Source organism: Mastomys coucha, unplaced genomic scaffold (assembly GCF_008632895.1).
Source record: "Mastomys coucha isolate ucsf_1 unplaced genomic scaffold, UCSF_Mcou_1 pScaffold7, whole genome shotgun sequence".
NCBI classification, from domain to species: Eukaryota; Metazoa; Chordata; class Mammalia; order Rodentia; family Muridae; genus Mastomys; species Mastomys coucha.
Genome location: NW_022196913.1, coordinates 81,934,826 through 81,950,796, shown reverse-complemented (window position 1 = coordinate 81,950,796; position 15,971 = coordinate 81,934,826). Strand labels below are relative to the sequence as shown.

At 37.8% G+C, this 15,971-nt stretch overlaps 1 protein-coding gene across 2 annotated transcripts in view; it reads left to right on the top strand.

Moving 5' to 3' along the window:
- Rspo2 (R-spondin 2) overlaps positions 1-15,971 on the top strand; it is a 147,993-nt gene that overhangs the window by 1,625 nt on the left and 130,397 nt on the right. The gene's annotated exons all lie outside the window — the stretch shown is intronic.

Below are 15,971 nucleotides of genomic sequence, written 5' to 3'. Positions count from 1 at the left end.
GGAGGGGGGTGTTGTTGAGGAGAAATGTCAAGTTGTATGGTAGAACCTGAGTTGCCAAGAAAAAAAAAAGCAACACTGTTCCACTTTTGTGGAACCCAGGAAGAGATGGGAACTTAATGAATTTAGTAGCAACTCCTGCTCTGGCTTTCTCAGGGAGTTCTCCCCTGCAGCGTATTTGTTAAAAAGAAGCCCACATTGCCCTGTTTGTTTTCTCAAAAGCAGCAATTTTGGGGAAGGGTTTTGTCCTCAATGAGATTCATGTGAGTCTTTTTAAATGCTCACTTCTCCATCACTTGTGTGAAGGGTGAAGGCAAATGGAAGCCTCCAGAAAGATTTCAGAGACTTCTACTTTAGTGTGTGCATATTTCTGTCTTCCAGTCTTACTGGGGGCGCTGGCTAAGCCAAATGCATTTTTGAGCCAGACACAATGAAGTTTTCTGTAGGGACCTAAACATAAACTGCACCACACTGGCATAGCATTGAAGTACTTACTAGCACAAGGCCCTTGCACAACAACCCTTTGTTAGCACCTGATGAGAGTCAGTTGTCTGACCACCAATTTGGTCTTTTACACTGATAGAATTTGTCATGAGGCTTGGAGACCTTGACTTTGTTTTTCCAGACTATAAACATCTCTGGTGGGATAAAGACTCTGGCCCTGCAGCTAGTTTTGGAGATATTAGTGTTGTTGTTGTTGTTGTTGACTTTTTTTGGGGGGGGGCACTAAGCTTTTCTCCTGAGCTGAAGAACTTGGCCTATTCCAGAGCAAAACTTCAAGTCATCCATGGTGTGTGACTTTTGAAGAACCACTGTTTTTATTGTTGCTATGTATCTCTGGCTTATTATAAAGAACACATATATCCACCCTCAGTCTTTTTTTCTGCGTCATTTCTGACATTTGAGGAACATTTCTGTTTTTCAGAGATCACTACATATAAAACATCATGGAGAAACTCCTCACCAAAAGCTAGGAGAGTTTCATGTTGCTACCCAACTTTGAAAAGTAACTCTCCATCTCTTCTCACCTCTTCCAACAGGGTCCTTTCGCCATGCCGTTGTTACATTTTCAGGTGTTGCTTGGCAGATGTGGCAATATTATTATTATTATTATTATTATTATTATTATTATTAATTATATATTTATTATATTGTGGTCTGCAGTGTTTGGAGAAGGTATGTCCACTTTTAAAAACAGGAATTGTAATCAATTTTGTTGAAAATACCAAAAGTGCTTAAAGTTTGGAAACTACAGCAGTACCTACGACTTCTTAGCACATTCTTGACTGCTACAAGACTTGCTAATTCGGTGGTGGACTTCTGATTCACACCATTGGCCCCTGTGCTTGAGTGGAGAAGAATTAAGGGCATTGTCTGAGATGCGGAGATGCTGCTGGGCAGAGAATGGTATCACAGCACTCCTGCGGCCAGGGGCGATACTGCACGCATTTATTTCTCCTATAGGGCCATCTCCCAGGCTCCATGCCTGTGCTTTTTCTTCTTGGGTATCTGAACCACATCCTATTTTCTTTCAGAGCTCGCTTTCACAAATTCTCTTGCAGCAATTGCCATCTACCGTCCCAAGCTCTGACATTTAAAAACCCATTTAGAAAGCGTGCAGCAGTAACATGTGCCAAAGCAACCTTGTCATTTCCTAAAGTTTGAAGGCTTTCACGTACATGTCGATGGGTATGGCTGTTCAAAAAATGATGTCTATCAAAGTATGTTTCTGGCTTTCACTCCCTCAACAGATGTCTTTTCCTGAATCCCAAGTTTATGCCTGAAATAACTACAGTTTTTAAAGTGACCATACTATCTGTGCCAACAAAGGGTGCACTGTGTTTTTAATTAAAAGTGGAACTACTTAAAGGACTGGCTAGACAGCGCAGGGTCATAGTAGCTTTTCTGCCCTGCAAGGAAGCTTAAGGGACTGTATTGTGAACATATTGAAATGAATAGAGATCTAACTCAAGTTGTGTGAATTGTCCCTCCTCACAAACTTAAGCTGCTTTTAATTGATCTCATGTCCACTGATTGATCCCTACACCAATTGTTGTGCATACCAAACAATTGGCTTTTCCAAAAGGAGATTGATTTAAATTAAGGTTTTTTTTTTTTTTTTTTTTTTTTTTTTTTTTTTTTTTTTTTTTTTTTGTGAATGCCTGTCTACCAGCCAAATCGTGTCAATACTGACAGTTGACATGCTAGAGCCTATTGTGGTACCAACATTTCCCCTTGCTCCTTTGTTTTGCATAGTGGCAGTTAAATATTACCTTCTAGGAAAAAAGTGATTACTACTTAAAAAAAAAAGGTGTTGTAGCATAAAAGATGAGTTATTTCCTTGGCTTTGTGCTCTGATGCAGGCAGGCAGCAATGGCACCAGGATTGGTTAGGCTTGCCCCTGGGACCTGATTTTCTTTTTTTCTTTTTTTGTATTCCATCTGCAAATAATCAAACCTTCACTGTGGCATCTTCTCAGAACTCCTTTGGCATTATGTTTAGTCTGCTCCATGATCTCAGATGCTCCTTAATATCATTCTCTTAATGAAATAAAATCCTTGGCAGAGATCGGATCATTTAGTCAGTTAAAATCAATTGCATCCAGTCTGAAATAGAGAGCAAATGTATCCTTCAGCTCCATGTTTTATTCCAAAGATAGCCAGAGGACTGAGAAAATAAAATTTCAACCTTGTCAACTTTGGGGCAAAACTATCTCATGAAGACTGTCATAGACTGTGACTGAGTTTTCTCCCTTCCTTTCATAAAAGTGCATTTAATGGTCACTAATAGGGCCCAGCTGAAACAATTTTTATTAATTAGGCACAAACACAGAGCTAAGAATGCATATCCTTGTAGAAGGGACACACGTGCTGATATTTGGGGCGACTGATTGGCAACTCATGTTTTGTCTCCATAGTAACTGCTCACAACTGTTAACCCCTCTTCACTTCGTAAGCAGTCCCTACTAGCTACTGCTAACCGCCATTGTCTCTGTCTAGGGTTCTTGTGATTTAACTACATTCTTAAATGGGTGTTTTTTTTAAAGCTGTATTTACTTAGTTTATTGTAATTGTAAGTCATGTTTTGGAGCTGAATTACCAAAAATGTAAACTATAACTTTATTATGCTATCATAGAATTTCCCGAGTTTGGACTACGGTGGCCATGGCAGAGTCAGGGATGCACATAGAGAAAAGACTTCTCTAGGAAGCTCTTGAAAGCAGCCAGGCTTAGGGCCCTGTAACTGGTGTGGCTGGTGGGCGTGGCACTCCAAGGGCTGTTGTTATAACCTTTTCTCTCAGGAGTGTCCAGCACTCACTCCTCCATCCATAACCTCTTGTGCTCAGAAAAATTACTTTTGGCTTCTTCTACAAAGATGAATTGTTTATCACAAACAGTGTGGTGTGTTTCTGGCAGCTGAGGGTGGAGAAAAAGACAAACAGTTTCTCTTTAACTGCATAGAACTAAATTAATTTGTTTGTCATTTATAATCTAATGAAGAGATTTAAAGGTATTTGTTTTTCGTAAGTACTTTTTAATAATGGCTTATTTCTTCCAGTATCCTTTCAAAAAATACAAACTAGCACATGGAACATATTAACCTACACTTAAAAGCTTCAAAATACATTTTGTATGTATGCTGGCTTTTTTTTTTTTTAAGTTCCAAAGTAGTTCAGAAAAATTGATGTGATGTTTAACTTTCAAAATAAACATGTTCTTTCTTTTCTTTTCTTCACCCCCCTCCCAACCCCCTATCCCCATTGGCTGCTTTTGCTTCCAGCATAATTGCATCAGTTTTTCTGGCCAGTGTTTTAACCAGTACAAGGAGGTCAGGAGATTGCCGAGCTCAGACCAACATATTATTTGCCACTGACATTTGGAAAGGAGTCAGAGTAGGTGACGTTCTCCTAGCCTTCCATTTAATCCTGGCTTACTTTATCTGCTCTTCAAACAAAGCCTGAGTAGCATCCAATATTGCAGCAATCACAAGTTGGAAATGACACTTTTCATTACTTAATGCAAACCTACCTCCTGATTTATTCAGGAACTGGCCAGTTCATAGATTATCCAGACTACTTATTCTTTTATTTCTTTTATTCCAACTGACTGCCTTTAACTCTCTTTTCCTCTATTTGGATATAGTCATACTTATCCCCCCAAGTCCAGGAAGTAGATGACAGACAAATCTTTTGCTATAATGCTTGATCTGTTAATCTCTGCTGAAAAGAAGTGCTAAGCTTTGGGATGATGATGAAGTTTAAATTTTGTTACTTTTCAGAATGTCTTGAGGGTCACTATCCTGCCTTCTCCTTACCCAGAGCAAATCAAGGACTAATCGCGAGGGGAGAGCCATATTATGGTTTCAGCTGGAACAAATGTATCTGATGCTAATTACAGTACTCAAATGCATAGATAACATATATATTTATGTGCACATATTATAATGAAGGTGTCTATATATCATATTTTTGAGTGTGTGAAGAGAGTACAGTAGAAAAGATTTTTATAATGGAGATTTAGCCTTTTAGAACTAAACTGATATATTTACTCATTTTTACCCTTGTCTTTCATTTCCTTTTGTTTTTCTCTTAGGCTGTAAAGATCAGGACCATGGTAGAATGGTGAGATGAGGTGTTATTTCTCTCCAAGATCTGTGTCACCTCTGTTCTCTCTTCTGGGACCTTCCTTCCCGTCAGACTTTTTAGGTATTCTGCAGTGCTGCTAACTCAAAGTTTTGCTTTGAGTTATTTTTTAGTTAACATACACAATAAATAGCTTTGTTATGGCTTTTCCACACATATATGTCATTATATACTTTGTTCATCTTGAATCTCTTCCACTGACCTTTCCTTTCATGCCCTGTCTTGCTGGCCACCCACTTCTCATAAGTGACTGCTCTGTCCCAGGTCACATGTATTCCTTTGTTTTCTCTTGTTCAGTCACCTCTCTTGTCATAATTACTGTCCAATCTTCATTTCCTTATCCTGCTTGGTGTGCTTGGTCAACCTGGGGGCATTCTTCACTTTGTGGTTGGCTACAGTCTGGCTTCTAATTCCATCCTTTTTCTGAAAGGATTTTCTATCTAAGATTATTGGTCATAGATTTTACAGTAGTTTTATTTAATTGCAAAGCAGAGGTTGGTCAATGAAGAACTTACTTTTTAAAAATGACTTTATAATAGGCCAGGCAGTGGTGATACACACCTTTAATTCCAGCACTCCAGAGGCTGAGGCATTTGGTGTCTGTGAGTTCAAGGACAACCTGGTCTGCAGAGCTAGTTCAAGGACATCCAGGGCTATATAAAGACACCCTGTCTCAAAAAAACCAACTAGCCAAACAAACAACCACAACCAAACAAACTAGCCAAACAAATAAGTTTACAATTTAATTTTGTGTGTATATATGGGTGTTTTTGCATACATGTATGTTTGTGTACCACATATGTAACTGGTGCCTAGAACCTGGTGACCAGGAATGCAGATCCCCTGAGACTGAGTTACAGACAGTTGTGAGCTGCCACATGGGTGCTGGCAAATGAACCCTGGTCCCCTGGAAAAGCAGCCAGTACACTTAACCACTGACTCATCTCGCCAGTTTGGAAAAAAGTTTTCTTGATGGCTATTTATACTCTGTATTTTCCTGATGATATCACTTTGATCTGCCATTACTCATCCCTTAGGAGATAATCTATTCTTTTTTCCAGTGTGGGCTTCATCCTCTATCCAGTGACACAGGTTTCAGTTTTCTATACATCCCTATTTGTTGGTTCTTATTGACAAAGGATGGTACCTCTTATTTATTTACCTTTATTCTCTTTATCTTCCTTCCATAGCTTTTCTTCAACCCTTACCATAACCAGTCTTAATTTTAGTTCTCAGCTTTTCATTGTAGGCTTCAGATTACAGCACACTCTGATTTCTCAACAACTACTGATAGTTGGATAGATGTTTTATGTAAACTTGGGCTTGACAACTTATTTCCTCCTCGTGGTTCTCCCCTGGATATGTGCCTTTGCTTGTGTTCCTGGTTTCAAGTCATGGGGTTTCTGTGTGTTAAAACTGTGAGCTTTCTCTTGTTTTGACCTTTCTTTTGCTGTCTAAAAATTGTATCAGTTCAATTGAACAGCTGAAGCTATCCTTTATTGTAGAGTATGCCTTAGATAAGTTTATGTTTCCTGAGTGTATCTTTTCCATTTCCAAGCATATTTCCTATCTTGGACCTCACAGCCTCCTTATTGAATAGCATTATGTTTCCTATACCCCAGCCCTTTAGAACACTGCCATATGCACCTTTCGTAGCCACAGATCTACTCATATTATTTGCTCACAAACCTCAAACACACCAGCCTTCAGACTACCCACAAAGTCAATATTGGCATCGCTTATGTGGTAGTCATCGTTCTCACCTTCTGATTGAAGTATGCTCCTAACCTTCACCTAGCATCCCATAGCTAAACTCCATCAGGATCCTTCACTTGCTTTATTGAAATGTTAGGTTAGCCAGTTACAATACCATTGCTTCTGGGAGGCCTTCCTGGAAGTAACTGCTTGTCTTTTTTGAGGCCCAATGACCTTATACCTATTTAGTTTCTTAGCTCTTCATGATACTCCTCAATGGATCTTATTTTCTCCCTTATTCTGGTTATCTTGCAGTGTGTGTTATCCTATGTTGAACTTCTGTAGATAGGCAATAACTGTGGTACTGCCATTTCGACAATCCTTGTTGTTCCCCAAAGAGTCTTCCCTATACAACACATAGATATTGAATAGATTTCATTGTCTGTCCCTAGGAAATTTTGGAGACTTAAAATTTACAGTGTTTTACACATATTTCAAGTTTTAATGCTTAACTGCCAATTGCAGCCTCATTGTTGACTGTGGATGTCTGTGAGCATCCCCAGCCAGCACACACTGTAAGTCTGAAATTCTCAGTATGTCAGCACGTGCATATGGATCCGATCATCTACCTGTCGTTCAAATGATAGTTTGATTGTTTCATAAGTGGCTTTTAACTTGGGGACAGGGTAGGGAAACTCCTGGGGCAGGCATGCCTATATTTCAAAAAACACCTCTTTAGAGAAAAGGGTAACAGTGGACTTGTACACCCTAGATACTTGATTCATCTGAATGAGGAAATTATCGAGGAGAAAGTAATTGAAATATATGCACTTTCTTAAAAGGCTTTTATACTAATACACTAGATAAATTAGTGGAAGAAAATTTAATCCTTATTTTGATACTTGTGACTTTGATATAAAACACTCATAAAATCATAGCTTGGAGAGACACAGGTATGCTCATGTATATATGAAGTCAAATTCCTTCATAGATATGAAGAGGCTACGTGAAGTGTGATTATGTAGTTCCTTTCAGAATCCTGGCATTTCATTGCTGCATGGAGGTGGGGCTTGCTTGATAAGGATGACAAGCTGCTTAGTAAGACAATATGTACATTTTAAGGTGAATTGTTAAGAACTGCATGGGTATAATGAGACGCCAACACTTCTAAATTAATTAGCATTTTTTTGTTAGATAGATATTTGCAAGAAATAGAAGTAAATTTTAATTTTGATCCAGAAGGTTTGGAGACTACAAACTGTTATTAGTCTCAAAATATCTTATACCTCATAATTATACTAATAAAGAACTGAGATTAAATAACTGGAAGTAAAGGCTGGAGTAATTAAGGGACCATAAATATGTTATAGTAAAAACTTGCATAATTGGTATATTTTCACCAATCTGATGTATGAATTATAGCAACTTCTTATTTCTAATACTCTAAGAGTCAGAACATGTGGCCATGAACATATATATATATATATACTTGTGTTTGTACTTGTTTTTACACATAGATTTCTAGTGGCATGTATTTATGGATATGCACACATTATAATCAGAATAATAGTCAATAAAGAGTAGAGAAACCTATTAAAATATTTTCACTTCTTTACTCTAAAATATAGTTGAAAAAATTAGAGAGCTTTACTTACGTTGTCATTTGAAGAAAACATTTGTAATTTACCAGAAGTCATTCTATTTTAATGATATATGGATAGAAGGAATACTTGTCAAGGAGACTTTTTCCTGATCAACACATTTCCATTGAGCATAAGTGATAAATTTGGGGTCGAGGAGAGGGGCAACAGCTTTTGTATGCTGCCTGAAATGAAAACAAAACTTGTTTCCTTTGGGGTCAGGGAAGGCAATCTAGATCTAGGCCTTCCCCTCGAGTGTCCAAGTGATACATGCTTCAATTCTTTCCTTTAGTAGTTTAAGAAATGTTGGTTGATTGAATAGTGGAGAAACTATAGTGAACATGATATCTAGTAGCTGCTTTAAAGCGATGCAAATTTTGTTTTCTAAAAGCTTTTATTCCTGTGTGGGGTTTGAGTCATTCTCTAGGGCACATCTAACATAAGACCACATCAGAAGCCACAGCAAATAATTGCGTTGGCATAGTCCCTTTCCTCAAAGATAATAGTTCACCTCTCTAGTAGCAAAGACTTCCTTTTCAGAGAACACACCTCTTCCAAAACATCCTTTTCACCCATTTACATGAAGTTAAGAAACAGTGCCTCACGGAAGAATCCAGTTCCTATTCCATGGATATGAGGTGCCCAAGATGCTGTCAAATTTCCACAGTCTTCAGCTATGCACACATGTTAATTTGTGTGTCAGTTGCCCCACTGTCTTGTGTCAGCTTCTGGTATACAAAATCAAGGCTTAAAGAAGGCTATTTCTTCTTGAGGAAGCAACATTGAAACCATTACAGTTAACACCTTTGGATTTAAAAAAAATAATAGTTGATCATTCTACATACATCTAGAGAGCTTATAAAATATACTAAATGTAAGAGAATTTTGTTAAAACCTCAAGGGATCTAATTTCATCCCAGTAACAAGGTATATCTATTTACCTATCCATTCTGTCTACAGTGAGATAGGTATAGTGATACAAAACTCTGTTATAATTTTCAGGCAGCGATTTGGATCACCAAATTATGGCAGTATGAACAGATTCATCAAACATTCCACAGAATGCTGAAAGCCAGGGTGTGTTACTCATTCCTTCTGGGATGGTGTGCTGATACTAGATCCCAACGTCTGCCCACTAAATGCTTTTTGTACCACAGTGGCTTTTGTCCCCTACCTGTTGCTGAGAACAACTTGTAAATCAACCACCTCAGCAATTAAGATGTATAGACCAATAGAGGGCACACTCTGCATTCTTTTCCTGCTTGGTTCCTAAGGTTCTGCAGGATTTGTACCTATTCACTTCCTTGGCAGCTCTGCTCTGCAGTCTCCAATGGTAATGTGATTATCGTGATGCCATTAGACAGGGGAATGAAAGCAGCGAGTACTTACAGCTTTAACTCTTCCCAAGCACTTTTTGGCTTGGGTTCTTCATCTTCTCTCCAGAAACCAACCCTACAGTTTTAATGCCTGTAACATGGATATTAAAGTTGGAATTTGTCCTGGTTTGCAGCTAAGCACCAGCTTCTATACCCTCTTAGAGAAATGTTTATTTCAAGTTATTATTTAAATGTTTTCCATTAAAGTGCGTGCTTAAAAGTGTAAGCTGCTGATAAAGTTTGGAGTTGCCTAAAGGACTCCAAATGCACAATTCTTTTTAATATTTATAGATGGATCTATCACACAGGCACAATTGCCCTTCCTATGTTAGTGCTTGCAAATGCTCATCTAATCTCACCTTTTTCAAAAGGTGTACTTTCCCCATCTTTTGTAATAAAATGTAAGTCAGGGTTTAAATCAGGAGGAGCTAGAGAAAAGACCCAAGGAGCTGAAGGGGTTTGTAGCCCCATTGGAGGAACAACAATATGAACCATCTAGTACCCTCAGAGCTCCCAGGGACTAAACCACCAACCAAAGAGTACACATGGAAGGACTCAAGGCTCCAGCAGCATATGTAGGAGAGGATGACCTTGTGGGATATCAATGAGAGGAAAGGTCCTTGGTCTTGTGAAAGCTTGATGCCCCAGTATAGAGGAATGCTAGGACAGGGAAGATGGAGTGGGTGAGTTGTTGAACAGAGGAGGGAAGAGAGAATAGCAGAAATAAGGCAAGGGGATAAAATTTGAAATGTAAGTAAAGAAAATAATCTAATAATAAAAAAATCTATTACTTTAGTTTTCTTCTCCTCACATGTATTCTAACATGACTTTCTCATATTCAAAGCTGGCCTGTAATGTACAAGAATTTATGGTATGTCAGTGTTAACTTGCACAGTAGTTACCCCTATCTCCTTTTTCTATAAGACTTTGAAGCCCAACTTTGCTTTGTCCCACTGGGATGTCCAATCTGCTCTTTCCATGAGGATTAATTGAATCACAGTGCAGTATATATCCTGTGATCAAATGACAGGATATACATATACACCCCCAAGATAGATCCCTTTGAGATAACTATGTTTGTTATTCTCAGCTATTTCATGGGCATTGATGATCATTGAATGCCCTGCTCTGTCCCAGACATACTTGCTGAAGGGATAGTTAACTGGGAAGAATTTCAGTCAAAGCTCTCAGTTCTCATACCTAAGGAGGTATGAGAAATGAAATGAAACAGTCTTGCTCTTTGATGTGTGTGTGTGTGTGTGTGTGTTATACATAAATTGTGAAAATTTAAAACTTATTTTTGGAACTTTTTTCTTGATGTTTAAAAGGTGCCTTCTCCCTTACATATGAATCCCCTCTCTTTTTATGTGCATCTATGCTTAAAGGTCAGGCTTAACGGGTACTGTGAGGGGCTGTTACATGCTAGTTCTGGAGTATAATAGGAGAAGATGGTAGAAAACAGCTTAAGTTAGAATGTGGACAACTGAATTCATGTGACACCTAGTTGCTACTTGCATATGAACTCTTACTAAGAACTATTTGTACACAGATGATGAGACTCTTTCTAAACAGAGGGCACGAAACACAATTGCTTCTTAAAGTATTCTTCAAATGCCTACATCTTCAGTGTGGCCTGAAGTAATAAGTAATGTCATAAGTAGTGTCATAAGTAATGCATTTTGATGTTTGGTCAGAATTCCTAAAAGAGAAAACATGTTTATTAGTTCTTACATGTCATCGATGTCAATTTGAAGAATTATAGCTATAACAAGCATGAGCTGGTACCATAGAAGTACTGTTTTCTATAACGAGGTAACTAGAGTAGAAGATAAGTACTTGACAAATATTGATTAGCAACTACAACTTAAAATAGCATAATGGCTTTCAGAAGCTGTTTGGACATTTAGATTGCTATCTGTGACAAGTAATGAGATTTATTTTGTCCTTGCTTTGTCTAATTAGCAATTGTAAAGTGAATGTTTCCTTTATGGCTTAAAAATGAGGGCTAATAGTGAGAGGCACTGGTAAAGAATCTATGCCCAACAGCATAGATATTGGCTTCCTTAATGAGTTACTTCATTTGTACCTATATGTTGAAGAGGAGTTTAGTGTTCTGAAGTGGCCTGAAAGAAGAATTCAAATGTATTTACTCAAACAAGACAAAGAACCTCAAACAAAGAAGCTGTTCAGATAAAGCAGTGTATGTAGTTACTGTAATTATGTACTGTATTTGGTGAAGAATGGATTTACATTCACTGGAGAGGATCCTCTGGCATAATGGAGGCCTCTGTCTTTTTAGTCTTACTTATTTTCTTAGAGATTCAGTTGAAGACAAATTGTATGTGAGCCATTGTTTTGTAGAGTGTGAAGCAGAATGGGACATGAATATGTTGGATGACTGATCATAGAAGCAAAGCAGTGACTGGAAATGATAGGATGGATTTACTGATGAAATCTTAAGCACAAGACACAGCCTCTACTTTTTAAGGGTGAAGAACTAATTGTTTGAACTGATTGGGGACAATGGATATTAGTTGTTTTGTTTGTTTGTTTTGTTCAGGTTTGTTTTTAGATAAAGTTGTAGCCCTTTTGACCTCAAATTCCTGATTCTCCTGGCTCAGCCTTGGTAGTGCTCAGGTAAGTAGATATGTGTGTTACCACAATGAATTTTATTGATTTTTGACTTCTTTTAAGATTATGATGTATACACTGGAGAGAAGGCTCATTGGTTAAGAGCACTGATTGCTCTTCCAGAAGGTCCTGAGTTCAATTCCCACCAACCACATGGTGGCTCATAACCATCTATAATAGGATCTGATGCCCTTTTCTGATGTGTCTGAAGAGAGCTATAGTGTACTCATATATACAAAATAAATAATTTTTAAAAAAAGGTTTTGATGTGACAAAATAAAAAGAGACATGTTTATCTTGACTCAATAATGAAGCAGATGGAGCCCTCAATTTATGGCAGTCTTCTGTACTCTCCTGAATGTTGCTGCTTTTAGAAGGGTATCAGAAGCACACATTATAACATTCTATGAATTCCTACTGCTGCTGTAACTGAGTACCACATTTGGTTGGATGAAAGCACCAAAGACTTACTTTCCTACAGGTTTGGAAGCTGCATGCCCAATGTTAAGACAATAGCAAGTCAGCAAACTTAAGCCTCTGCTGAGACTCTAGAGGGTAATCTCTTGTCTTTCTCTGATTCTGGTAGACACATATTCCTAGGACAGCTGGTAAGATGGCTCTGGCTGTCTCCTCCTTAATATGCTCACTTCACTCTGTGTTTCTCTCTCATTTCTAATGAGAAATATAGGTGTGGTGGTACAGGCTTGTTAATTGAAACATTTGTGAGGCTGAGGAAGAGAGAGGATCAGGAATTCAAGGCCAGTCTGGGATACATGGTGAAACTTTGTCTTGAAATAAGATAACAGCAAATAAAGAATACCAGTCATACTGTATTAACAATCAACTTGTATCTTGTTTACAGCTATGAAACCTATGTTTCCAAACAGGTACTGGGGATAAGGTATATATATATATATATATATATATATATATATATATATATATATATATATATATATATATACATATATTTAAACTTTTATTGCATTATGATGAGAAAAGTTACATGATTTCAATTTATCTGAATTTGTTAACATTTAAAAACATTTTAATTAAATAGAATTGAATCATATTCTCGTTTCCCTTTTGTACCACTGCTCCTCCCATAGACCCCCCTCCAATACCTACAATATCTTTTTTGTCATATTCCTTAGAATTTATAAAATATTATAACAATAAAAATAAGTATTATAAAAGTTTTTTGATATAAAACAACAATCAATTTAACAGTCTTATGTAGATGCTCATCTACAACAATAGTGAAAATACATTTCTCTCAATATAAATTTTAAATAACTCCAAACATATTAGCTGTATACTTAAAAATAATACATCACTACTAGTATTTTGGGATAAGGTATATTTTTGGAGTACATAGTACTGCACATAACGTACTGACTGCATCAAAACTTACAGTTCTTAAAACTGTATTTTATTTTCAACACAGCCTTATAGAATTGATACCATTATGTGGTGATAAAGTTATGTGGAGCAGTAGTGGTGAAAGAAGTCAGGCATAGTTCACACAAATCAAGAATCATTCTAATGGCAACCCACAGACTTGAGAATATAGTAACCTTGGAGGTAGGATACTTTAGAAATATTTCATGCAGCAGGGCAGTGGTGGCATACGCCTTTAATCCTAGTTCTTGGGAGGCAGAGGCAGGCAGATTTCTGAGTTCAAGGCCAGCCTGGACTACAGAGTGAGTTCCAGGATGGCCAGGGCTACACAGAGAAACCCTGTCTTGAAAAACCAAAAAGAAAACCAAAAAGAAAAAAAAAAGAAAAGGAAAAAAAAGAAAGAAATATTTCATGCATGTTAATATTTGGAGTATATAATCTCCAGTTCCTCTCTGCTTGTGCAGTTCTACTTAACATCATGAGTCTAAAGATTCACTCATTCATTCCATTATAGAATCAATCCACACATTGATTTAGCTTATTACTTAGCCCTTTGAAGCTAAACATGGGGTTCAGCAGTTTCTGCCAAAGCTTACTGTCCTCTAAGCTAGAAGCACCCTTTAGGAAACACTAAGGCAACCTCAAGACTGCCTTCTGCCATGGCTTCTAGTGTTAATCATCTTTTTGTCCCTGTAATCTTGAGCAATATCTGACACTGGCATTTGGAAGTAGATAAAGTTCTTGTGAGACTTGTTGTTCATCTAATTGTTCGAGAATTTTATACATGAGTACTCTATTTACAGTATTTCTACCCCTCCCTTTCTCTCTACAACTTCTTTGTCATCTTCACTCTTGTTTCAATTTCTGACTTCTCTCTTCTTTTATTGTTGCATATATGTGCATGCATGTATGTATATAAATACAGCCTGGTGAGGTTATTTAGTGGTGCCCGTATGTGCATTTGTCTATGGCAGACAGACCACTGGGGATTCAGTAATCAATCGGGAGGCTTCATCCTGAAGAAGACTAATTCTCTTTCTCTCAGCAGCCATTAATTGCCTTGTGGCTCTTCATCTGGGGTGGAGCCTTTTGAGACTTTCCACATCTGCATTACTGTGTCAACTAGTGGTGATATTGTGTAGGTCTTGTTCTTTTAAGGCTTCGGTGAACTTTTAAAAGTGCATAGAAAGGTAGAGGGGTAGAGTAGCACATAAATCTTCACGTCTATTGTGAAAATTAAACAACAGAGAATCCCCTACACTTAATGTTGGGTCATTTTGATTCTGTTTTTAAAATGGTATAAAGCAAATGACAGGTTCATGCTGTCTCATGCTACGTGTTTCTGAATGCATTTCTATAAACATGGGCAGGTTTTTTTGCCAGGTTGTAATGTCATTCAGGTATCTAACAAAATTATTCCTTGGCAATACCAATTATTAACCAAATATAATAGATTGCTACAGTTATCTTGGTTCTCTTTGTATAGCTGGCATGTATGAATCAACATTAAAGAAAACCTACTACCCACCCATTCATTTGGTTGAATGTTCTTAAAGACTCTCTTAAATAATTTGTTATGATTTTAATGCCTATCAATTGTGATGGTTAATCTTGATTGTCAACTTGACATACCTAAGAAGAGGAACCATCAGTTGAGGTATCAGCAGTAGATTTTGGCATATGGGGAATCATTTTTTTTTTTTTTTTGTCATTTGATATAGGAGGCCCTAGCTCATCATGGGCTGTACGTCTGTCTAGGCAGGCAGGTTTGCCTGAGCATGTAAAAATGCTATTTGAGCAAGCCAGAAGGAGCAGTTAAATAAGCAGTGCTCCTTGGTGGTCTCTGCTACAGTTCCTTCTTGAAGGTTCTTTTCCTGACTTCCCTCAATGGTGTACTGTGATGTGGCAGTTGTAAGATATAATAAATCACATTCCCACTGAACTGATTTTCAGTGGTCGTGATATTTCTCACAGCCACAAAAAGCAAACGAGACCATTATTATTCACTTTAATCCATTTTCCTGTGACATTTTCCCATGTATGTCATATTTTTTCAAGATTTCCCAATTCTTTGCCACTGAGGCAAAAATTGTATTCTTTTGCAACCCCCTCTCCCTATCTCTCTCCTCCCTCTCTCTGTCCCTCTCTCTCTCCCTCCCTCTCTCCCTGTCTCTCCTTCCCTCCCCCACTCTCCCTCCTTCTCTTTCCTTCTCTCCCCCTCCCCTCCTCCCTCTCTCTGTGTTTGTGCCATTGGGTTAATTCTTTATAAAGATCAGTTTTACATGGAATGTTTAGCTTTTGGCATCTGGCCACTTGCTCCTTTGTGTGATTCATTTAACTTCTTCCTCTATCTTCCACAATTTTGGCCAATGGAGATTTTTTTCTGGAAGCCTTGCTTAGGTTCTTCTGGCTAGGATACTTCATAAGGGTTGCTGTGAGCTTTGTGGTACTTTACACCAGAGGGCACAGCACACACATCTTGTGATACTAAGACTAAGAAACGGGTTCTTGTGGTACCAGCTGCCTTGATCCCTTCATTTGTCAGGTTCCCATTAGCCCTTCATCTAATGCTTGCTTCTATGGATGATC